Genomic DNA, 26,664 nt, shown 5'->3' on the forward strand with positions numbered 1-26,664 from the left:
CAGTCCAAACTTCCCTAGGCTTTGGAGTGATACTAGAAGTGAAAAATGTTCCTAGTAAATTACTCTTCTCTGTTCCCAGAGCGAACAGAACCAACAGGAGAGGGCTAGGAGTAGTGGTGAATTCATTTAACAAGATCACTGTGTGTTTTAGTGGCCAGTCTGGGCTGCATAGCAACACCCTATCTCTAAAGAGGTGAAAAACGGGCTGGGAGCACTGGCTCTGTCATGCTCTTAAATATATACTTTATTCTTTGCTTTCCCCAATTTCCAGTGTGTTTTAGTTACTGTTCTATTGCTCTGACAAAACACCACAACCAAGGCAATGTATAAAAAAATCATTAATTGGGTTTGTGGTTTCAGAGGATTAGAGTCCATGATGGCAGAGCACAGGCATGACAGCAAGAACAGCCGAGAACCCACACCTTGATCCACAAGAAGGATGCAGAAAAAGCTAACTGGTAATGGTGTGAGTTATTTGAAACTGCAAATTATACTCCCAATGATACATCTCCTCCAACAAGGCCACACCTCCTAATCCTTCCCAGACAGTTCCATCAACTGGGGGTCAAGTATTCAAACATATGAGCCTGTGGAAGACAGTCTCATTCAACCCAACACACAGTGCTTTTATGTATTCACAAATAAAATAAATTATGCAAATTATTTGAAAATCATGTAAGGTACTTTCTGAATTTAGTATTTTTTAACAAATAAATTATTGTTATAGTAAAAATAAGAGAGCAAGATTTATTATTATTATTATTATTATTATTATTATTTTATTAATCATTCCATTGGCTTATATCTCAAATGATATCCCCCTTCCCAGTTACCTCTCCACAACCCCCCCTCTCATCTGCTCTCTGTTCCCTCCCCTTTGACTCTATGAGGGTGCTCCCCCACCCACTCACCCACTCCTGCCCCACTGTTCCAGCATCCCCTTACATTGGGGCATCAAACCTCCACAAGACCAAAGGCCTCCCCTCCCATTAATATCAGACAAGGCCATCCTCTGCTACATATGTATCTAGAGCCATGGATCCCTCCCTGTACACTCCTTGGTTGGTGATCTATCTAGTCCCTGGGAGTACTAGGTGGTCTAGCCAGCTGACATTATTCTTCCTATGGGGTTGCAATCATGCTCTTCCAGTCCTTCCGCCAGCTCCCCCACCGGAGTGCCAGAATTGACTGGGAGCCAGCTTTCATATTTGCATTGGTCAGAACCTCCCAGGGAACAGTCATACCAGGTTCCTTTTAGCAAGTGCCTTGGCAACAGCAACATTGACAGGGTTTGGTATTTGAAGACAGGATGTATCCCCAGGTGGGGAAATCCCCTGATGGCCCTTCCTTCAGTCTCTGAGATCAAAATATTTATAAAACCTTTATTAGTTCTGCTCAAAGCAGGAAGACAGGGAAAACATTACAGAATGATTTATTATAATTTACTTAGCTGGAATAATTCATTGCAATCCGCTAAATATATCTTTGATAAGTAAGCGGGAGAGACATAGAAGAAATATAAAATATAATAACCCTCATTAATTTAGTATCTTCTACTTAGGATAACTATAGTGAGTTGAATAAAATTCATATACAAACTACATGATCAATAAATGGAAATAAACATTGATACGTATGAAGTAGGAATTTCTGGTTTTGTTGGAGACAAGAAGACATGTTGAGATCATGTGATTTTTTTTCTAGAAACTGTCTTATGAAAGGATTTTTGCTGAGAGCAGACATGTGATGTTTTTCTGGAAACTCTCTGGTGAAAGGGTATGTGATATTTTTGCTGAAGCAGATGCTTCAGAGAACATGATGTTTTGAAAGAGCACAAGTCTGACCCACCAGACAGTGGACGGTGCTCTGGCTTTGGTTTGCCTCGCTTTCTTTGCTGATCTTCATATGTCATGACTTTGTAGAGAGAAATGCACCAAAGAAATTCTGGTGGTGTTCTGGTTGCTTCTTGCCACTTCAATGGACTTGTGCTGATCAGTGGAGCCTTGTGGTTTCTTCTGGATTGAGGTGTTGCTGCTGATTTGACTGGTCTACCAAAACAAAGATTGGAATTGAGACCCAAAGCTACATCTAAACAGGCCCACTTTCCCTTTGTCCTATTAATCATCTTCCTCTCCTACATTTTATGAGTGGACTGTAACGAAGATTGAAGCATTTAAAAGAACCTTTATCAAAGTAGGTTTTGAAAAATCTAAACCTACACACATACATTTAGGATTACCACAAAATGCCATAAATTTCAAATTTCCCATGAGAACCAATTTTCAAATTCCTACAGAGCTGCATTGTTTGCACATGTCTGTGATTTGGCAGGAAGAATTCGGTGGCTTGAGCAGCTCCATAAGAATGAAAAGAGAGCTCAGGACGCGCAAGCTCCAGAAGATAACAGCAGCACTAGCTGCCAAAACACTCAACAAAGACCTGGGACTTGACATTTTACAAGTTTATCTATAGGGAGGGCTTGAACATGAAATGTATTGAAACCAGAAACCTCAGGAAAGCATTAGATTTTTTGTCTAAAGAAAAATACAGAAAATATGGTTCCCTTTGGAGATATGGCAGTTAAATGAAAGAGATAAATAAAGGGGAACAAAATACAATCCTATTTTTGAAGAAGATGCTGCTCTCCCATTCCCAGCACTGTTAGCAAATCTGCACAGCCTAGTGCTACGGAAGGAGCTCTTGGAACAAGGACCCTCATCCACAAAATGCTTAGGGACAAAATCCAACAAAGCAACAAAGTTTGGTGTGAAACCCTGTAAAAAGAATACGTGAACAAAAATTAATTTCTTTTGAAAGATCTGTTCCACTCAGAAAGGGGGGAGGAAAAAAATCACAACTAACCTCCAAAGTAAATTAAATATCCTTATGCATGGAAAAAGAACTCGACTCTACTCCCTCTTCTCCTCTACCTCCATCAGACTCCTGAACCACATAGACAGAAGCATGTTGTCCTCTGAGAGGTTCTACCCAGCAGCTGACATAGACAGATACAGACACCCACAGCCAAACAGTGGGTCCAGCTTGGGGACTTTTATGGAAGAGTGGAAGGAAGGATTGCTGGCCATGAAGGGGATAGGAACTCCTCAGGAAAATGAATAGAGTGAATTAACCTGGACCCTTTCTTGGGGCTCTCAGAGTCTGAACCACCACCTAAAGAACACACACAGGCTGGACCGAGGCCTGCCTGCTCATATGTAGCAGATGTGCAGCGTGGTCTTCATGTGTGTCCTGAACAACTGGAGCAGGGCTATCCACAAAGCTGTTATCTTTGGAGGATAAGTTCTTCTAGCTGGGCTGCCTTGTCTGGCCTCAGTGGGAGAGGAAGCACCTAGCCTCGAAGAGACTTGAAGTACTGGGGCAGGGGAATAGCCGGGGGCTACCACCTGCTCAGAGGAGAGGGGGGAGGGGTGTGGGAAAGATTGGGGGTGACTGGGAGGGGCAGTGAGCAGATGTAAAGTGAATAAGTAAACAAAAATTAAATGAAGAAAACACATTTAAAAATATGTTCCATAGAGTCCGAACTGATTTCTAAAAACTAGAAATCACGTTGAGAGCTCTGTGTCCCTTCAGTGTTCTTGTCACAGCTAGTTCATTATGACAAACGTATTGACATAAATTAATTTTCTACTATTTCCACTTTCCAATTCTTTCTATTTTATTGTTTGGATCTTCATATATGTTTGAATTAATTTCTATGTCTTTGCTCTTCCCCAACCTGAACACAAATCAAATAATTTTTCTTCAACATCTAGAGTAGATTTTGCCTAATGTTATCATAATTTCTTATCTTTAAATGATTTTTATTTCTCCTTACTTAATAGAAACATAAATTCACTATTCTTCAACAGTTTAAAAAAAAGAATTTGAGAACTAAAACTGAAAACAGAAAAACTTTCAAGAAACTCAACATTATTGAAATTATGTTTAGACTCAATTGTATTGAAGTTAGGAAATTTTTGAAGAAAAAGAGAAGGCTATCTTAGAAATGAAGACATTACAAGCTGCACAGGGGGTGGATTAAGATGAAATTCATGACCTGTTGCTACACAGTCACTTCTGTGTCTCCACATCTCCTATGTGATGAGAGAGCAATGATAACAAGAGCTGGGACACTTGGGAGAGCAAGTGGGCTCTGTACTCAGAATGGGATTACTGCCTTGGTAATGCAGCATGAAGGCGTCTATCTGTCTGTATGTTCCTGGTGCCACCTGAAGGAACACAGATCTTTGACTATTGACAATGGAATCCTCACTGGGTACCAAAAACAAGCCAGTCTATTGATCTGGGACTCCTAAGAATAGTATGAGAGGTGTGTTTGTATAAATTACCCAGACTTTTTTTTTAATGTGTGTGAGCGAGTGTTTGGCCTGTGTGGTTGTGTGTCATGTGTATGTAATGCCAGACAAGGCCAGAGAGAGCGCTGAACCTCCTGAAGCTACAGTTGCACTTGGCTATGAAACACTGTAGGAATTGAGGGTTGAACCTTGGTCCCCTGGGACAGCTAATGTTTTAACTGCTGAGCCTTCTCCTCAGACCCAACGGCTTTCTAGACCAGTCTGAAGAGACTGAAACAGGTATTGGAAATAACTGAGAAAAGAAAAATGAGAAAAGAAAAACAAAAGAAAAGAAGTGAGAGGGAAGAGATGAAGAAGATCAAGTGTTCAAACAATCGAGTCGTTAAAGAACGCAAATCATTACAGCACATAAGTGATTGGTCAAACTACAATCATGAAAAACCTTCTAGAAATAAAGCACATTTTTTTTCTTTTTTTTTTCTTTTCTTTTTTCTGGAGCTGGGGACCGAACCCAGGGCCTTGCACTTGCTAGGCAAGCGCTCTACCACTGAGCTAAATCCCCAACCCCTTTTCTTTTTATTTATTTATTTATTTTTTTATTAACTTGAGTATTTCTTATTTACATTTCGAATGTTATTCCCTTTCCCGGTTTTCGGGCAGACACCCCCCTAATCCCTCCCCATCCCCTTATTTATGGGTGTTCCCCTCCACACCCTGCCCCCCTTGCCACCCTCCCCCCAACAATCACATTCACTGGGGGTTCAGTCTTAGCAGGGCTTCCCCTTACACTGGTGATCTTACTAGGATATTCATTGCTACCTATGAGGTCAGAGTCCAGGGTCAGTCCATGTATAGTCTTTAGGTAGTGGCTTAGTCCCTGGAAGCTCTAGTTGCTTGGGATTATTGTTCATAAGGGGTCTCGAGCCCATTCAAGCTCTTCCAGTTCTTTCTCTGATTCGAAATAAAGCACATTTAAATCTAGATGTTGAAAGGCCCTTCATGTACAGAATGGTATAGCAAAAACTATACCTCAAAAAGTAGCAAACACATATATGCTATAACATAGTATATAGTACATAGTACATAGTCTATAGTCTATGGTATAATGTATAATGTAAGATGTATAATGTATAAAACATTATACATAATGTATAATGTACAATGCACAATATATAATACACAATATGGCAGAGGAATTTAATGTCACTTCATACTGACCCTTTAGATCAAATGGGCAAAAAAGAACTATAAAGAATGTGAATATATGATGACTTCTTAATGTATTTTATTATGACTACATCAAATTCCATATTCTTACAATATAAAATGTACCCTCTTACATGCATGCTCAACAATTCATGAAAATTGTTCATTTTAGTTCACAAAAAATGTTTTAAAAACTATAAAAATTTTAAACAATTTCTGTTTAGAATTTTGAGATAATAGGTTATTAATAAAACAGAGACTATTTCTCTGAGAATTACAAAATATCCTATTTAATAAGTTACAAATGAAAGAAAAAATGAAACAAGAATTAGGGCCTTTCTAGCTCAGTGTATTGGCACATGCTGGCAATCCTACTCAGGAGATGGGGCAGGAACGTTGAAAATTTAAAGAAGACATTGGATTCCCTGGGACTGGAGTTATAGAGGGCTGCGAGCCATCGTGTGGATGCTGGGAACAAACCCAGATTGTCTGGAAAAACACTTGGTCTTCTTAACCACTGAGCCATTCACTTCTCCAGTCTGGAAATTGATTCTTAATACAAAGGAAGCTTTAAAAGACTGATTTTATATAAAAATGAAAGAGAGCACATCTAGATCATATATAATAAATTAATTTCCAAAATATATGAAGAGCTCCTATAATTCGGCAAACCTTCAAACAATTCAATGCAAAAATAGGTAAAGGCATCTTTCCAAGATATACAGTCAATAAAGTAAATCATTATTTACTCTGGAAGGGCAAAAAACGAGATGATATTATCCCACACTTCCTGGGATGGCTGTGATTTTAAAAGAAAAATTAATGTGCTACCAGGGATGTGGGAAAGTTGTGCCTGCTCTGCATCATTAGTAGACATGCAAGGGGAGCAGCCACCATGGAAACAACGCAGCAGATCTTGAGCATCTATAGGATCCAGCAAGAGCTGGGTTTGAGAATACTGAAACTTGAATCTCAGACTGATGTTGGTGCAAGATGTTTCTAGGAATGCTACTTATAGTAGCCCAAAGATAGGCATTGTCCATGTCACTTGATAGATGAACGGACAAGTTTTATGTGTTAGATGTGTTCGAATAGAATGAAATATGACTTGACCATAAGAAAGGGATGATGCTTGATGGACAGCACAATGGAGTGGACCTTGAAAATATATGCTGTGAAATATTCCAGATATAGTAAAGCAAAGATTGTGATATTGAAAATTATATGAAATAATATCATATATTCTACTATATATAATTATATTATTATAATATTATTTTATTAATGAGCAAATTTATAGAGATAGAAATTAGAAAGATATTATCAGGAGCCAAGGGGATGGGTACTAGGAAGTTAGTACTTAATGGAAACACCAGTGTTTATACTGAGGTTTACACGGAGATAACAAAAAACTTTGGGCATCAGGTATGGCAATAGTTGCCCAACATTACAAATGTATTTAACGCTACTGAATTATGTCTTACAAATAATAAAAGTCATGCTGTATATATTTTTCCACAACTTTAGAGATTCAGAAAGAAAAAAAAGTATTCTGTGATTTAGAGGCAATGGAAAATACGCAAGAGCCCTCAAAGTGTTCTCTGTAGCTTGAATCAAAACACCCAAAGAATTCAGTATTATTCAGTTTATTGAAAACCAGAAAGCAGGAAGGCTGGCAGTAGAACAAAAAAGGGCTAACTTCTTGAGAACTGTAGGTTGATGTTGATATGTAGGTGAGGGCTAGCACCATTTAGGTCAAGGCCATGATTGGACAGTAATAAAAATAAGGCGGGAACAAAGTTTTTGTAAGGCGGGAGAGAAGGAGAAGGAGGAATCAAAATGGAGACTGAGAAGGAAGACCCAGATGCCGGTGGTCCTGAATTGCCAAGGTAGCTGGGATGGATTTCTGTAGGCAAATTTATCTTATCTAGGCAGGCGGTTTATATCCTTATCAATTGGTTGTAAGTTTATTGTGTTGATGTATTATGGATTGAGAATTTAACATATAAATCTGATTGTTGGGTTACAGTTTGTTGAGTCATGATTTTACCAGGTAGCTGGGACCAGAGAGTTCCCGGCTGGCCAGGGCTGGCCAGGGTTAGCCAGGGCAACTAGCCATGGGAGTGGAGAAGCTGCTAGGGCAAGAAGAGAGCTAGGGTAACGTGGTGTGGTGCCATGCTGGAACCAGCCGCCACTGAGATAAATTAATGTTAGCTCTTTATGGCCCTATGGTGCCAGAGCTAATGACAGGGAGCGACTGCCCGGGTACCAGAGTATCAGGGGGCCGGTGTGGAGCGCCGGTCGCTCCCTGCTTTACTGCAACAAGAACTGCAATAATTACTCATCCAGCAAGATATGTGCATTGGTGCAGCAGTAACGCCAAGGTCTTGGGAGATAACCAATAGCTATCTCCCTAGTTTTAAGGCTCACTTAGCAGAAAGGAACTCATATCTGGTACTCTCAACCTGGCCAAGAACCGATGACTGTGGAGGTCACAGACCTCAGGAGGGAGCCTTACACTATCATTGTGTTAATCTGATATCGTATGTGACTGGTTTCCAGCCACTTATCCTTATGCCTGTAAAGTCGTCCATCTCTGATCCTCCATCAGAGTAGCTTCTTTGTACAGTGGACAAATGTTGGCACGGAGAACCACAATTGGTCAAAATACAAAGAGTAAGAGGTCTGGGATGCTCATTCCTAAATACAACACCTATATCACACTCTTCCCACAAGGTTAGAGGAATATTACAGAAGAAGGTGCAGAGAGGTTTTAAGAGCCAGAGAGCAGGAATGACAGCTGAAAAAGTCTCTTTTGGAGAAGATAGGCAATTGAACTTAGGAATTCTCAACAGCTGTGGATGCATATACAAGACCTACAATCTGGTTTTATATTCAAGCAAAGGACCCACTCTTAGGTGAGAAGCCACAGGTAGCCAATGACTGCCAAGAGAAAGAAAGTCTGCTTTTCTTCGGGACAGGGCCCTTGTCAGATTGTCTATTGTATAGTACAGAGACCAACATCAACATGCCTGTGAACAAAACTATTTAGTCCCAGTATGCCTGTGAGTGTGTGCATGCATATGTACATGTGCACATGTGTTAACACAGCACACATGTACACATATATGAGGTGAAGTTGGGAGGACGACGTGTGGGAGAGTCTAGGGAGGACTCGAGTCAGGAGTTAGAGTGAATTTGATAAAAAATAAAAAGTAAAAAATAAAATATATTCATGTGTGATTGGATGAAATAAAATTAAAATTTAAAAATGAAGAATAAAATTAGCAAGCAGCCAAACAAACCTATTTTAGGAAAGAGTTTGTTTGGTTGTTGTTTTTCCTTTTTAGACTTGGTTAAGTTTCCACTACTTAACCAAGGCTGATCTTGAACTCGAGCCTTCTGCCTTTACCACCCAAGTGCTGGTATTAGGCAAGCATCACATACTTCGGTTTTCACTTTTTGTGGTAATCTAATTAAAGTGTAAATTAGTTTGGTTTGCAAACCATTTTGTTTACCTTTATAATACAAGAATGTTACTCTGTAAATAACTAAACGGTAGGTGCATGGAATAATTGGACTAGGAATCCCAGGAGCTTTCATGATTATAAGAGAAGCAAGAGTGGAGCTTAAGAGATGCTCAGTGCTTAAAAGCATTTATCGCTCATCCAGAGGGCTCAGTCTCTGCTACCAGTACTGAGCAGCTCCCAAGCTCCTAGTCCCAACTCCGACTCACAGAATTTAATGCCCTCTCCTGGCCTCTGAGGGCAATGGACCAGGAGGAATACATACACTTATACATAAAATCTTTTAACGGGGGAGGGGGTTGGTAAAGTCAGAGATGTTCAGGGGAGAGTTCAGGAGACCACTGTAAGCTGAACTGAGGAGGGCATAGAGGATGTTTAAGGATAGAAGAGCAAACCAAGAACACACTTCGGAGAAAAGAGGGAGATTGAGTTTCCTAAGGGCACTTTCCCTTCTGCCCTTAGAGGCTCCATGGTGAAAGAGAATGTTTTCAGGCTTTTGAATGTATTTCTATCATGACACTTCAATGAAATTCCCATCTTTCAGGTGATCAAATAATGTAAGAATGGAATATTATGTATCTTTCTCCACTATACTCCAAATGAATCATTTCTCTAGGCACAAGGCTATTAGTTAATTTAGTTGATTTTGTTAATTTCATTGGAAAGAGTCAAATTGTTTATATCTATAAAACCATAGCTGAGATTTTTTTAGTTAAGGAAAGTCAGATGGTTAAACCATAACTACAGAGAAACAACCAACACTCTGGAGATCAACCAGAGGGTATCTTAACTAAAATCTTAAGTATAAAGTGAGAGGGCACTGGAGATTTTGGAGAGTAATCAGGAATGCCTTTTAGGACTGCAGTCATTAATATAAATTTTGCCATCTCAGCTAGATAACACCTCCATTGGAGGTGTGTGGCTGGAAAGGAATTGCTCAGAACACTATGTCCTATCTTAGAGATGAGGAGTAAGTGAGGAGGTTAGACGGTGTTGATGACCACCAGTTTTGGGTCCACTGTGTGTATAAACATCTACTGGCACATCTATTGTGTCCACTAGTTTGATAAAAATCATGGGTCTTGATTTAATGATGTGTTCAAGTTGAAGATACTAAGGAGGGGAACAAGCTACAAAATCATTAAAGGGGTTATTAAATATATACTTCTGAACATACGCTTTAAAAATTGAAAGCAGCAGATGTCAAACTTTCAACATTTCTCCCAAGTGGATAGAGGATGGAGAGACTGATCAGTAACCTTGCCACTGTTCCTCACTTGTCAGTGGTAGCCTAGAGCTGACCTCCATCTCCAGTGATGGTGGAATGATACTCATTCACATTTAACAGGTACTAAACCTTCTTCTGAGTGTGTTCAAGAGCTAATAATTCATCTAAACCTCTGGAAGTAAGTAATCTAATTATCCTCATTTTATAAGCAACACTGGAAGATGCTAAATACCTTGTTGAAAGTCACACACCTAACACCTACAAGTGGACAACTTAAAAAAGGGGAGGGGAGTTGTTTCTCCAAGATGGTGGACAACGCCTATACCCCTGATGGAAGACTCTAAGTATGAAACTAGGGATAACTGGAGAAAAGCTATCTCATAAGGTGGATGACACTGGAAAAAAATACTAGTTTCTGTAGTGGGGAAACACTTTTTAAATGGGAAGAGAAGAGGGAAGAATCCAGAGTCCATTCCAGATGGCCCAGCATTAGCTTGGGAGCACTGTTCTCCTAGCATAAGTAGATGTAACTGCAGAGGGTCAGAACTTAAGACTAATGGCAAGACTCAGAAAATCCACACTGTACTTTCACTGACAGGTAATTTTAAGGGAGAGGGGAAAATCACAAAAACCACACAGAGCTCTTGCATGGGCAGATGGGGCAGTGCCTGGAAAAGCCTGTCCTCTGCATTCAACCAGAGCAATGGTTGAATGGGGTCAGGGAACAGGAGCACTTACACTGAGTGAGAGTCACTTGATTGGATTCTGAGACTTGGGCTGACCACTACTTCCAGTTAGAGGGGAGAAACTTGTGAGTCTGAACTGTGTGAAGGAGGCAGTGTAGAGCAAAGTAAAAGTTTAGCCTGAGCTACAATCTGAAATGGGGAATCATAGGCCAGCCACCCAAACCCACATCTGGAACAATACCAAAGAAAGCTGGACAAGCGCTCCCATGCCAGAGAACATGGATAAACTTCTAAATAGGTTCAAACTCAAATTAACAACTGGATTAAACAAGGACATCACATAACATGAAAGACAATTTCAATTAAGAGATGGAAATACTAAAGAAAAAATTGAAATTTAAAACTGAAAATCTTAAGAAGTCAAATTAAAATGCCAATGGAAGGCCTCCCCCAATATAATGGATCAACTTAAAGACAGAATATTTGAGTTTTTAAGACAAGGTAGATGAATTCAGATGTTCCAACAATGGCAAAGACAATAATCAGAAAGTATGGATACAATGTATGAGATCTAAGAGACATGATCAAAAGACAAACCTAAACATCGTGGGCAGATGGGAGAAGTTCAAGTCAAAGGCATATAAAATACATTCAATGAACTCCCAGATTAAAACTTGCCAAATCTAGGGAAGAGAAGGCTGTCAGATGTAGAAGCCATTCAGAACACTAAACCAACAGAACCCAGAATTGAATTCCCCAACATCATGTTATAGTTAAAATGGTACCCACTCAGAACAAAGGAAGAATGCTGAAATTTACAACCTAAAGGCCCCAAATCAAGAGAATGGCAGACTTCTCAATAAAAATTCTACAGTTCAGGAGGGCATGATATGGCCTGTTTCAAACTCTGAAAGACAACAGCTGTGGTTCCACATGACTATAGCCAGTATAGAGGATACTCACCTCATGGAATACAGGAATCAAAGAAAGAGGGCATCAAAGACTCAGAGACAATGTAAACCATTCAAGGTAATACCACAGTGACCTACTTTCTCAATCTAAGCCCCACCTACTAACTTTTACCATCTCTCATACCTCTTTAAGCCATAAATTCATCAATGAATTAATCCACTCATGAGATTAAAGCTCCACATTTTCCTTGAAGGGCTCACATCTGAACATTGTTGAGTGGCTCCAAACTTTTAACAGATGGAAACCATAGCAGTGACCAAGGAGGTAGGTGTCACATCCAGGCAGACTGGCTCTGTCTTGTCCCTTCAGCAGCACCCATAGTCTGAAGTTCAGAGAGAAACAAAACTGTAACTCCCTCTAAGGAGTTATTAAATCTGGACCTCATGCTTCTTAAGTTTTTTGAAAAAGTATAACTGCCCTCTGGAAGCTACAGGTCTGTTCCCTAACCATGATCATGGTTAAATGTGTGTAGGTAGGGTAGAGAATGTCAGCAGGGTGTGGAGGACCTGCTTTTCCAGACAGCTTCAGCCAGAAGCTTCCAGCTCCCAGAGTGATTGAGCGTCAGCTTCCAGAGTGAATGAGAGTCTGTGAGGCTCTGACTGTAGAGGAACACCCATCTTTCCCATCTCATGGAGATGTGCACAGGAAGTGAGAAACAAGTCAGGAAGCAGGAAAAGAGGCAGCATAGAGAATTTGCAGCAGTGGTCCATGTGAGTATGTAACAATCTTGCATCCTGTCTTTGGTTGGGTTTCTATTACTAAGAAGAGACACCATGACCATGGCAATTCCGTTAAAGGAAAACATTTAATTGGAGCTAGATTATACCTTCAGAGATTTTGACCATTATCATCACAGCAGGACACATGGCAGAATGCAAGCAGACATGATGCTAGAGAAGGAGCTGAGAGCTCTACATCATGATAGGCAAGCAGCAGAAGACTGTATGTCACACTCGGTGTAGCTTGAGCATATGAGGCCTCAAAACCTGCCCCATAGTGACACACTTCCTCCAACAAGATCACATCTGCTCCAATGAGGCCACACCTCCTAATAGAGCCACTCCCTAAGGGCCAAGCTCAAACACTGTGGAGTTCATACCCATTCAAATCACCACATACCCAATGCCCAGCTGTAGGCTGGCACCTCTCCTGCTCCATATCCCATTATTCTGTCACATAGGAAGGAACTCCATCATCCTTCCTAGGCATTTTTCTTCCAGGTTATGTCATTTGACCTGAGCTTTAAAGGCTTCTACCTATACCAGTTTGATCTGCTTATTGCAAGTAACAACAGATTCATGTTCTCCCCAGAGAAAGGAAGCAAGGTGATTATTTTGTTTAAGAGACAAGAATTCCAACTTTTAATTCTAAAGAGTTTTTATTCAGCGTTCAAAAGAGCAACAAAAAATGTAGACCTACTTTAAGGAAATAAATATACCATTAAAAGAGTCATTGGCTCATGGAAGCAACTATTTTGAAACACTAGCAAGCTTGTTTTGACCAGGTATCTCCACAGAAAATGTTAAACCAGCTGGTCTTTATCTTTAATCACTTATTTGACATATTTTACTTTCATTTACTATTATTCTTCATAATATGGGCATCTGTTCACATATGGAATTATATATTTTATATGTTCATACACTTTATTTAAACATCTTAAAGTAAGACAGACCAGGGGATTCCTGACTGACTTGCTCATGATGAACTCTGACTCACAGAACATCTTCCTGACAAAGTCACATTGGCTTCCAGTAGGCACAAAAGGAGAAAAGGCTTCCCCAAAGATAGGAAGTCATCCCCAGGTCCCATTGTCCATCAGATGTAACTGTTTGCATCTCCTGGCCTGGGATGCTTAGTAGACACTGTCTGCTCTCCACTGCAGCTGTCCAATGGCTTTGTTATTAGCTGAGAGCCAAAGAAGCTGCAGGACACATTCTCTCTCTCTCTCTCTCTCTCTCTCTCTCTCTCTCTCTCTCTCTCTCTCTCACACACACACACACACACACACACACACACACACACACACACACACACACACGCACAGGCACACACACATCAACATATTCTGAAAGCTCAGTGGTGTCCGGTTTTCACTTTGCTGCCTTTTGTTCCTCTGATGTCAATAGATTTTAATGAGACAAATGGTTGGATGTAGATTTTCTTTTTCTGCTTCTCAGGAACTGACTTTCTGTGGTTGTCCTTTGTAATATGGCAAAATCAATACAGGAAACTGCTAACTACTGAAGAATCTACCTATGGGCAGAGGGTAGACTCAGCAGCATTTCCTAGCCTCTCTGAGACTGGATTTGATTCCTCAGAATTTCAAAAAACCAAAATGAACAAGCAATAATTAAAACAGCAAACAATAAAGCAAAATAAAATGACAGTTAGTGCTTCAGGATCCTGCTTTTGTATGCACGAGGGTTTGAAGAAGATCCGGTAAAACGGAGTTATCTAGAAAGTAGAGAGCATTCAAGGCTCCACAGGGAAGCCCTGCCAAATTGGCAGATGGGCTCGCAACTCAAATGCCTAGGAGCATGCGCACAACCACTCCAGTTTATTGAGCATTATCTTAGTTTGCCTTTTGTTGCTGTAATAAACACCATGGCCAAAATCAACATTGTGGAGGAAAGGGTTTATTTCACTTGAAGGTTACAGTTCCTCTCTGAGGGAAGTCCGTACAGGAGTTCAAGGCAGGAACCTGGAGGCATGAACTGAAGCAGAGACCACAGAGAAAGTCTGCTTCACGTTTGCTTCCCTAGCCTTGTTCAGCTTGAGTTCTTATGTAGCCCGGGCCCAATTGCCCAGGGATGACATCACCCACAGCGCATCAATTAGTAATCAAGAAAATGCTTAGTCGTGCCTACAGGGCTTGTGATGGAGGCAATTCCTGAATTACGGTTCTTTTTTCTTCTCAGATGACTCCAGTTTGTGTAAAGTTGACAAAAAAGAAAGAAAGAAAGAGAGAGAGAGAGAGAGAGAGAGAGAGAGAGAGAGAGAGAGAGAGAGAGAGAGAGAGAAAGAGGCAAACAAACAAACAAACAGCATAGACACCCTATTATGACACCCAAACCTTTACATTGAAACGGTGTTGTATACAAAGCTGTCTCTATTGCACACAAATCTCCCTGAAACTTTTGGAAAATTCTTTTCCTTAGGCAGACCCCCAGAGGGGTTATAACCACCTCCATCTCCTGCCATCGTTTACCATCTCAATTTAGGAGTTCAGGGAAGCTAGAACAGAAAACCACTGAAATTCTGAATCACGGAGGAAGCCTCGGAGCCCAGGGAAATTGGGTCTTACTTGCTTGGAAAACAATAATTCACAAATTGCCCTGTGGTGAGGGAACATTGTGCCCTACAAACCTGATCAGTGTGCGTGAGACCCAGAAGGTGAGGTTATCCCAAGGGAATCTGCGGTGGGATTTCCTAGTGGAAGATAATGGACCATACTCGGTGGCCACATGGGACCCAGTTTATGACCAACAGATTTAGGGACTGGACAGCCCTCCTCCCACAACAATGACGCTTTCTCTGAGTTTTCCTCTGTGTGCATGCCTTCCATGAGAAGGAAGGAAGGGAGGGAAGAGGAAAAGGTTCTGACAGACCACACTTTACTTGAAAGTTAATGAAAAGGCAAAGAGATAAACTAGGAGGAAAACCAAGATGGGCTAGGGAGTGGGCTCAGCCTGCTTGCCTTGCAAAGGAACTGAGCTCCATCCCCAGCACACATGTGAAGGGACTAGGCTTGGGATATAAACTCCAATACTGAGGAACTGGAGAAAGAAGGATCTTAGGACTCCTACTTAGCAAGTTTAAGCCAGGGAGAGACCCTTTCTCAGCAACAATAACAAAAACAAAAAGGTAGGTAGAGCCCAATGACGTAATTCCAAAGTCCCATGGACTCCACATGTCAGCACACATTCCAGTACACAAAACATCAGCAAAACAAAATAGGTTAAAATAGGTAACAAGACTAAAAATTACAATGTCTGCTGATATTGCTTGATATGTGGGTTGTTCTTATTCCTGGTCTAAGAATAGCTACAAAAAAAAACTATTAACTAAAACTGAACAAGAAGAGATTTGTGGACAAACATGACCAACTAATTTTTTTAAAATGCTATCAAATCATAAATCAATACCCCTTGTTCATGTTGATTCAGCCAATCACAATATCATGGTATTCTGGGCTGATCCCATCCTTCCTGTGAGGACATCAGTGATGATTTGGCTGTGCTAGTCTTTCATAAGACAGAATGAAATCTGTAAGTCTTGCCATGGCTGCTTCCTTGGTTGTCATTTTCTGTGAACAGTTTCTCATCAAGTAATACAGAGTTCTGTACCAATGATGTATGGAATGAGCAAGATGCACAGTTTAGCCAATATGACCTTCCCCTCTGTCTGAACAGGTGAAAGGCATCTGTCTTTCTTAAGCTAATTTGGATTGAAATCAAAACTGTAATGAAAGTTTTAATTTACATCATATGAAAGGATGACATGGTAAGTCTTGTGGACTTTCCACTGGCTATGTATAGACTTTTTTTTTCATGTCTCAGCCAATCTCACTGATGTTCTGAGTAGCAGGACCAGTACATATATTATCTGTCTTGTTCATCTTGCCGATCTCCTTCTTCTTGTCTGCAGCCAAGGTCTTCAGGATCTTCCCTGGCCAAATCTTATTTCCAATAATTTGGATGAAAGACATAGGGTTTTTTTCCCTGTTGGAACAAATATAAAATCTCCCCAATGTAACATATTTCCTTTCTTCTATCCTGTAATTAGGAGTGCTATACTTTGATCTAATTCAGCAGTCCTTTCTAAAATGCATTGGTTTTTAACAGTTGTGCTATCTCTCTTATTGATTTTAAAAATATTCAAAAGCAACAAAGCATCATTTAATCTATCCCTGGGACATTTATTATTTCCCTTCTGTTCTATGAGCATCTCCATTAAATTCCTGTTAGATTTTTACATGGCTTGGCCTGTAGGACTGTAAACTATATTTGGAATAGGCTTTATGCCATGTCTGTAAAACTGTTATATTCTAACGGACATATGGGCCTGAGCAGCATCAGCTTTGGTCATCAAAGGTGTCTCTAAAATGGTCACTGTCTCAATAAGTGTGTGATCTCAGAATCCTCTCCTTCAGAATTTATGGCAGAAGCCCACTGGAATTTCTAATATGCATCAACAAATGTACATATCTCAGTCCTCCAAACTGTATAAAATGAAACATTTATTTCATTGTATGACACTGTTTTAAGGTAGTCCTACAAGAATAATATGGATTCTTAATTTGATATATTGCATCTGTATGAGTTGCCATTCTAATTTCTCCAGCCTTTGTGGGGTTTTCTCATCTGTAACTGCATTTTCTATTGTAGCTATAGGTTCCAGATCCTCTAAGCTCTGTTCTATGGCCACAATCTAGCATCTAATTTCTCAGTCTCTCTTTCATTCTGTTTGTTATATTTTTATCTCTTTTAAAAAATATATATGTATATGTAATTTATAATAATCATTTTATGGTGGTAAGTATAGCAAGAGTATATATAATCCAGATGTCCTGTGATATTGTGTTTCCCTTTTATTATTAACATAGGAAAAATATGCACAAACACACACATGAACTCTCCTTCCTTTAAAGACTTTACCCTTTTATTTTTAATGTAAATATATCTTGTGAAATTTTATATTCAGTTTGGAAGTTCAGAGCTTTTAAGTTCCCTTGTAACTTTGGGAAAAGGTCCATTTGTCTCTAGGTTCCGTCCGTCCTTTGTAGCACTGTGGATAGAGTTAGAGGGCAAGGACATTGTTAGATATAGGATGTCGGCACAGAAGAACAACAGATGTTTTTACTTATCCAGAAGCTAAAAAAAATTGGTCTCAAAAAGTAGAAAATACAGAAGTGGTTACTAGAGCTTGAGAAAGGTGCAGGAAAAAGAGAAACAGAGAAGATAGTTGAAGAGTAACTTTGACAGCGCTATAGAACAATAAGAGAGTGCTGGTTGGCAGGATTAACTGAATATTTCAAAACAGGAAATATAGAGAGGGGGGTGCTGAGTATTCCTTAACAAAGAAGCGACATGTCTGAGGTGGTAGATGCACCAGTTACCTTGATCTGATCATTATCTTCATGCTTCAAAATGCCACACTGTACCACTTAAATACTGTGTGCCCATTAGTAATGTTAAACATGGCAATAATTATTTGGCCGAAATCAACATTCGAAATGTCTGAAAAGGGTGTGCTATAAGAAATGGGTGTAGAATTGGGTGTAACCATGCATCCGAGCCTCATTTGAATCCACCAATCAAGTCCCTGTAACCATGCATCTGCTTCTGTATGTCTGCTTCTGCTCCCCAGAGCCCTATAAAATCCCGTCCCTGGTTCTGCTGGGCATGCCAGTCCTCCCGAGCTGACTGAGACACCCACAGGTACCTGTGTATCCGGACAATAAACCCTCTTGCTGATTGCAAAAGAAAAGAATAGAAAAGAAAAGAAAAGAAATGGGTGTAGATCTTAATCAGAAAAATCTCTAAGTTCTGTAACTTACAAAAACATAGTATAAATTACTTGAATTCTCTAATATTTAATTTTTTTCTTAATTGTCTTTTTATGAGTACAGGTAAGAGAGAAACTCACCAGCAATGCTCATCTTAAAGACATACTGTGAGGACTGGAGGCCAGTGGAACCCAGGATATGATCAGTGCTAAACACAGGAGGGGCCTAAGTACTGTTCTTCATGTATGGAAGAATTTTATTCAAATTCCATTATTTCACTTTTTAAAACAATTGCATGACATGTGTTTACTTATCTGCATGTACTCATGCGTGAGCACATGCCACGGCCCATGTATAGAACTAAGGGGACAAGCCCCAGAACTTAGCTCTCTCCCTTTACCTTGTGGGTTCTAAGGGCTGAACGCCCATTATTAGCCTGGTGGCAAGGACCTTTACCCACTCTCTGCCCATCTCACTGGCTCCAAATCTCATTATTTTAGAAGATAGCAGACTTGGAGCATGCCTTTGTGATAAATGCATGCTGACTTCCAGGAACCACCATCCAATGTTCAAATGCTAACGATACCTCCAAACCTCAAAATCCAGCCCCAAATTTTGCTGAGGATATTTTCAGAAATCTTTTATTTTTCCTACATTTCTTCTGGGACATTATTGATGTAGTCTGATAATCACATTCCCTGTTGCTTTAGGTTCCAGACATATTAACAATCAGAAGCTACGGACTGGAGCATAATTACCACCCCCTGTCTTAGTCACTGTTCTATTGCTTGACATCATGATCAAGGCAACTTGAATAAAAGAAAGCATTTAATTTTGGGCTTGCTTACAGTTTCAGAGGATTGGTCCATGATTACTGCAGGGAACAGACTGGCATGGTACTGAAGCAGTGGCTGAGAGTTTTATATCCTGATCCACAAGCAGTAGGCAGAGAAGAGGGAGGAGGAGGGGGAGGGAGGGAGAATGGAGGGGATGGGGTAGGGGGGGAGAGAGAGAGAGAGAGAGAGAGAGAGAGAGAGAAGAAGAGGAAGAGGAAGAAGAAGAGGAAGAAGAAGAGGAAGAAGAAGAAGAGGAAGAAGGAGGGGGAGGAGGAGGAGGACTGGAAACTAGTATGGGCTTTTGAAACTTCCAAGCCCACCCCCAGTGACATGCCTCCTCCAACAAGGCCACACCTCCTAATCCTTTCCAAACTTTCCAGAAACAAGCATTTAAGAGCCTATGGAAACCATTCTCTTTTAAACAACCACACCCTCATTTAAACTTCATTCTGCAAGCAAGGTGCTCCTCCTAAATCTTCAGAAGCACAAGGTCAGCCCAACCTCTGATGTACTTCTCCCTAGCTTGCATTCCTTAATTCAGAAGAATTATCAGGCTCAATACAGGGGAGGGGGAAGCATAAGAGATTGAATGTAATACCTGACTTCAGATCCCAGAAGAACTTAAACAAGGAGAAAGAGAAGATTAGACATAACATAAACACGTGCCCCATTTTATGTTATGGAACATAAATATCAAAAAGAAGCTCAGAGAGCATGGGATAAACATGGAATGAAGAAACGCATCCCACATTGTCTAACTCTAAGTGCAACATCTAGAGAACAGTGTGGCAAGGGGCCTGCTGGAAAGTCTCGTGGTCCACCTGGGTCAAAGAGTACTTGAGGGCAGTGTGGAGCCACTGAGATAAATTAGGGATAGTTCCTGTGGCCTGACAGGGCTGGAACTAGTGAGAGAGCAACCAACCGGGTCAGAGGGAGCCCGGGAGAGAAACACAGAGTAGTACTCAAAGGAACCATTTTTTTTTTTTTTTACCACTCCAGGGTTCTTGTTCAAAAGTACTCAAGCCTCATCACATTAAAAAGCTTCTATGTTGTGGTAGAAATGGTCAGTTGAGAGGCATAGAGATATGGAATGGGAGAAAATATCTTTAAATCATGCATTTGGTAAGGAGTTAATATCAAAAGATCAAAACAGTTGAATCAAAATGAAGAAAACAAACACATTAGAAAACGGGAAAAGAGCTGAAAATTTTTTTTTCAAAATAAAACATACCAATGGATAGCAGATATGTGCATAACATCAGTGATGATCAGGGAAAGATAGATTGCAACCACAATTAGATATCACTACACATCTGTTCAAATAGGTATCAAAAGTGATGAGAGGCACGTTAGAAAGGATGTGCAGAAAAGAAAACCCTTGGGCACTGCTGATAGAAGGAGAAACATTTACAATTGTAATGGAAAACAGTATGAATATTCCTCAAAAATGATGGACAGATAGAACTATACACACACACACACAGAGAGAGAGAGAGAGAGAGAGAGAGAGAGAGAGATTCTTCAGTCCGTAAAAATAAGTTATGTCATCTGTGACCACAGAGACAAACCACAACATTATGTTATGTAAAATAAATCAAAAGAAGACAAATGCCACATGATTTCTCTTACATATTGAAACTTAAACAGTTGAGCTCACAGAAGCAGAGGCAAGAATAGGAGTTAACAGGGTCGAAGGACAGAAAAATAGGTCTGAGGATATAAAATTTCAGTTAGACGGGATAAATAAGCTCGAAGATCTACTGCACGACATGATGACTGTAGCTACTGCCATGTCTTTAATTCGTAAAAATAGCTGAGACACATTTTAAAGGTTCTCATCACCAAAAAAAATAAGAGAAATAAAGCACATGTGTATTAATTCTGTTTATTCTAAGACATAAATTTTAAAAACATCATGCTATATATAATAAACACATACAAGTTTTATCAAATAAAAGCTCAAAATAAAGTTACTTGGGACCAATCAGTTCTATAGAATAAGTGTCCAAAGAGTTCTCATTCTAAAATAGCTCCCTGAGGTGAGTCCCACTTGATGACGTATGTGCTAACCAGGTCTGGCTTTTTATTTCTCGGTTTGGATGGGACAGGGTACATTCAAGACAGTAGAACATCGAGACTAAGGCTGTTTGTAAGGTTCTAGATTATAGTCTAAAGACTAAAATGCAAAAGCGAGGATAAATGTGACAGAAAAATAAAATTTAGAAAGCATACCATATTCACATACACTGCTGCAGTCATTTGTCTGATGTCTAGGTCCACCTTGGGTGGATCTAAGTTTGTCTGGATCCAGCGCTGGTGACAGAAGGTGATTTATGTCCTTAACTAAGACAGTTGTCATCTGCCTCTGACCACCTGACCGGTTTAGAAGTGTAGCTCCCACATTATCTTTGAGACATAGCTCCACTTATGGCCCGTGCAGATAAACAGCTTCTGGCTTCCTCTGTTGCCCTTTCTCTCACTGCCAGCATGCTGGTCACCTACCTGTAATGGTTTGTTTTTCTGTCCACTCTGACCAGAGCCTTCCAATTGGCCAGCTGACCTTTCTAATACAGACTGCTCTCCATGTACCTTCCCGGAGCCTGATATCTGGTACTTCCTGATTGTCGCCACCATGCCTGGACCTCATCACTGCCCTACGTGCTGAATATTTAACAACTACTTAGCTGAACTTGAACCCATTTTGGCTGTGACTCCGTAGAGTCAGCTGCAGAGTCAAACAGCTATGATCTCAATTCCTGGCTATACCACCATGAAAAATAGCGTTCTCTTTCTGAGCCTTAGTTTTCTCCTCAGTAAGTGTTCAAGGGGGAAAATGAACGCCTGTCTCAGCAGATAACGTAGAATGAAACGCTTATATGTCAAACTCCTAGTGCCACGTCTGACATGTATCAACCAACAAATCGATGATAGACATTTGTATTGATCTTAGATATCTCCATACTGTCCTGGGACTGTAGTTTTCTTTTTGACCTTAGCCTAGGTCAGTTTCTACAACCTCTGTTCCAACAGTGAGGCAGTAGTGGGAATGGGAATGGAGAATGGGAATGCAAAGAGGCAGCCTTCCAACAGCTGCCAAGGTTCTGTGCTGACCAGATACTGTCCAGAATAAGGTGAGAGGCATGAAGGGAGGGCGGGCTGAGTGCGGACACCAGACTTCCATCCCTGCTAATCCTGGCCTGATAACCCCAGTTTATCCAGACATCAGTATTTCCAAAGGATCCAGAACCTGGCCTGTGTCATCACTGCGAAAGAGTAGAGTTCAGCTGATTTCAAACATGCATTGCCGTGGCATGCCCATGGGCTTTAAGTAATAGCTTCACACCAATAACCATACATGTTTTAAGGTATGATATCACTCTGCTGCACAAGCTGTCTGTGGACTCATGGCAAGCCTCCTGTGTCAGCCACCACATGGGAGCCACTATACATGGCAAAACCTTTGTTTGAAAAGTACATCACCTGCCATTCCTTTAAATACCCTGCCACTTACCAATAAAAACTATGTAGTCATTTGCCGGAATGAGTAGCAACAGAAGCCACTCTCTGGCCCCATCTTCCCGTTCCTTGCTCTATCGAGTCCAGACTGCTAAGCTCAGGGAAGAACCTGATTCACGTTACTTGGCCCAGTGGCCTCAGCTCATGCTATCCTCCCAGCCTTAGACTCTGCCACAGTCCTGCTTCTGTTTCTGCCCTTTGAGGATCTTTTCTCCATCCCACTGCATGTGCTGTCTCTCTCCCTCCCCACTCCCCGGCACTTTGCCTGGCAAGCTCCTATTCTGAGAAGACTGCTCATTTCCCCTAGGAGTCATTCAGCTTTTCTCTCTTCAAGCTTTGGCCACATGCATTCCCCTACTTTCTCATTTGTGGCAAAACACTTAAGCCATATTATACATGACCTACCCGTGGATGGTTTGCCCCCTCTAGACCCTTGCTACTTGAGATGTTAGACACACAGAATCTCCAGCCCACCCCACACGTATTGAACCAAGCTTTTGCTTTAACAAGCTCCCAGGTGATCCCTCTGCTGGCTGGAGTGTGAGGAATCTGCTTTAATAGGTAGGCTGTAAGGACCCTTTTAAGATGTGGCTGCCTTTCATCTCTGAACCTCCAGCCGTGACAGGGGGCCCGCATAACACGGGGACTAAACTCAGCCACTGTGCCAGCACCTGATCTCCGCTTGGCCTGGCGCATTGGTTTCTCCTCCATGAGAAGGCTCAGAATCTGTTTTCAGAGGATGTCTTGTAGAAGTCCTGGTCATGTGGCAAAGCATTGGCCCATGTCAGACAGAAGCATACTCTACTCCTGTTCAGAGCCCAGCACTCCTGGTCTATGTATTCCTGAGATCTGACCTCGGCACCTTTTTTGAAAAAATGAGCTGTCTTCAGATAATCTACTAGGAACATATATGGAAACATTTCTGCAGTAACTACAGGATTGAAAGGGCTGCATGAGCCAATGGCAGAAGAATACCTTGGGGAGGCATGGTAATGGACCCTAGCTTTGCTTCATTCCAATCCTAAAGTGCATGAGTAGTGTCTAATATGTTAGCATGTTATAAATACAGGACTCTACCTCTCCAAACCTCCCTCTTCCCCTCCCCTCCTTGTGGGTCTGTGTTCAGCTCTCTCTCTCTCTCTCTCTCTCTCTCTCTCTCTCTCTCTCTCTTTCTCTCTCTCTCTCTCTCTCTCTCTGAGTGTGTGTGTGTGTGTGTGTGTGTGTGTGTGTGTGTGTGTGTGTGTGTTCTCTTTTGAGACAATGCCATACTACGGAGACCAGGCTGGCTAGAATAAAGAGGGAGGAGAGAGGGTCAGAATCTAAAAAGCAAATGACATGAATGCAGACACAGATGTCAGAACAAGATGAGAAGAAGAGACCATGAGCCCAGGAATGAGGGCAGCCAGGGGAAGCTCTGAATGGTGAAGAAACATTCTCCCCCTGGAGTCCTCTTGAAAGACCCAGGCCTGGCAGGACCTTGGGGTGAGCGTCTGCCCTCAAGAACTATAAAAGAACAAAATTAAGTTATTTTGAGCCACCAAACTTGTAGTAATTTGTTACAGCAATTTGGGAAAATTCATGGGTTTTTTACATTAATGCAAAATTCCTTTCCACAAGCCAAAAAATGTTGATAACATCTGGCCTGCGGGCAGCCCCGTACAACCTGAACAGTTTTTATTTCCATCTGATTTTCTTTTTTAAGAAAGTTCCAGAAAGGTGCATACTTTCTTGTGGGTAAAAGTGAGCAAGAAATGGGTTCTATCTTGATTTTCAAAGGATGTAGCATTTTTCGAGCAGATTTCCTACTCTACACAAGAATACTTTTCCAAAGGCATCTTGGAGTCTGACATCCTGAGAGCTTCTGAAAAGCCAGAGTTTCCAAAGAACAACAATGAAGTTGTCATCCTGGGTTGATAAATTGATGACTGGGAGCTCTGAAGACTTGGCGGGGAGAGCCAGGCACTGCAACCATACAGTGAAAGTCCTGGGGCCATCAGTGCAGAAAACCAGTAGCTCCTATTAATAAATCAATATCTTCCCAGAAGAATTTTAAATTATTTTTATTACTGTTTGCTTGAGAGGGAGGGAGGGATGGAGGGAGGGGGGGGGAGAGAGAGAGAGAGAGAGAGAGAGAGAGAGAGAGTCAGATCTGTCTGGAGCATGAAATCCACCTGACATTATGATTCTGACAGACCATTTAGGCTGATCCCTTTGAAAGATCTCATTAAAAGTGGCGCCTACAAGCAGCTTTGATTTTCACAAGGCATGAGCCTCCCTCTGGAGAGCTAACAATGGTCTAGATGCCAGAGGATCCCAAACAGCCAAAGTTCCCTTGGTGTGCACAGCTAAAGTTACTTTCTCAAAGCCTCTGCAAATCGCATTACTTGGGCTGTGGGTAGCTGCAGCTGAATCCCATGCAAGAGGTTCCTACTGAGTTTTCAACCCTGGAGACAAGTGGCAGTGTCTAGTCTGGATGATTCCACCCCAGAAAGGGAATGCCCATATTACCTGCTTGGAGCAGTGTTCTCAGTCTAAGGGCAGCCGAAGGGGAGAAGAGCCGGTTGTTCATTCAGAGGCTGAGCCAGCCAAAGCAGGTCTGATCCAAGCATCCAAGAGGGATGACAGCTTAATTCCTGCCCCGCAGCTGGGAAGCCTTGGCAGGGGTTAATTAATTTCCTCTCCAGCAGTTTCCTGGAAGAGTTAACACTGGTTCTTAGCTTTGTGAACCCACAACACTCCCTGCCTGAGGTCTGAAGAAAGGGGTGAAGGGAGTTAGTTTCAGATGGCTCCCACCATCTCTCACTCTCTCCACCTCCAGAGTTCAGGCAGGTAACCCACAGACTGCTCAGAAAGACCAGCAGCCAGAGCCTTCCTCAGGGATACCCCCAAATAGACCAGGTTTGCCTTTGATTTGTCAAAGCAATCATTTTAATGTCCTTTTCTCTTAAATACATGTCCCTGTGGGTTTTAGATCTTGGCCCTACTGTTAACTAGGTGAAACTTTAAGCCCAGATTATGTTTATTCAATAGATATAAGAATCCCTAACCTGTGCCTGAAGTAGAAGGAAGCATTCAATAAAGAAGGGGACCTTTACAAAGCCTCCAACATATGTCACATAGTGTGTCCATTTTCCCTAGTGTCCTTATAAAATGAAGATGCCTACCATGTTCAATAATTTTCCCATCAAGGGACAGCTAGTAAGACAGAGCCAAAGCAAGAAATTTGACTTGGCCCACACAATTCTAGACATACATTTCATTCTGCGCTGGTTACAAGCACTTAAGCCATCACAATAAACCATTAGGTTCAAGTACTAGCTTTGCTATTTATTGATTGCATGATTTGAGGTTTAATTGCTCAAACTCTCTATGCCTTGGCATTTTTGTGTTTAAAGGAAGCTGGTAAGGTCTGGATTGGGCACTCACACTGTAGTGCACTACTTACATGACCGAATGCTCAAGGGTAACGACGCCTTTATTCTCCTATGCTGGTTTTCAAGGACCTCACTCTCCAATAGTAAATCCTGCTCAGCCCACCTCTTCCTCTCTGTAGTCTTCTGTACTGACTTTAGAATGTTGTCCTACAACTGCCGGAGTCTCCATGTGAGGGGCTCAATGGTGTCTGTTTGTTTGTTTGTTTGCTGGGCTTTCTGCTCTGTCTAGAGACCTGAGCTCCATCCCTGGGACTCATATGGTGGAAGGAAAGAACCAATTCCTGCAAGTTGTCTGATCTCTACATGTGTGCTGTGTCATGTGTACATCTGCAGGAAAACACGCATATGCACTCTCACACATAATAAGTATGTTTTTTGCAATTTCCAACTGAGTACTTTATAGGTCATAAAGTTGACTTAATCAGCCTTAGG

The 26,664-nt window shown here is 41.2% G+C and overlaps 1 long non-coding RNA gene across 1 annotated transcript; it reads right to left on the minus strand.

The window, feature by feature from the left end:
- Nucleotides 1-17,577: 17,577 nt before the first annotated feature.
- On the minus strand, nucleotides 17,578-26,367 carry LOC108350995 (uncharacterized). Its single transcript, XR_001837988.3, has 3 exons — nucleotides 26,244-26,367; nucleotides 25,307-25,489; nucleotides 17,578-17,725 (listed from the first exon to the last, which is right to left on the minus strand). It is a non-coding gene; the product is annotated as an uncharacterized LOC108350995 (long non-coding RNA).
- Nucleotides 26,368-26,664: the final 297 nt, after the last annotated feature.

The sequence above is a fragment of the Rattus norvegicus genome, chromosome 5 (assembly GCF_036323735.1).
Source record: "Rattus norvegicus strain BN/NHsdMcwi chromosome 5, GRCr8, whole genome shotgun sequence".
Taxonomy (NCBI): Eukaryota; Metazoa; Chordata; class Mammalia; order Rodentia; family Muridae; genus Rattus; species Rattus norvegicus.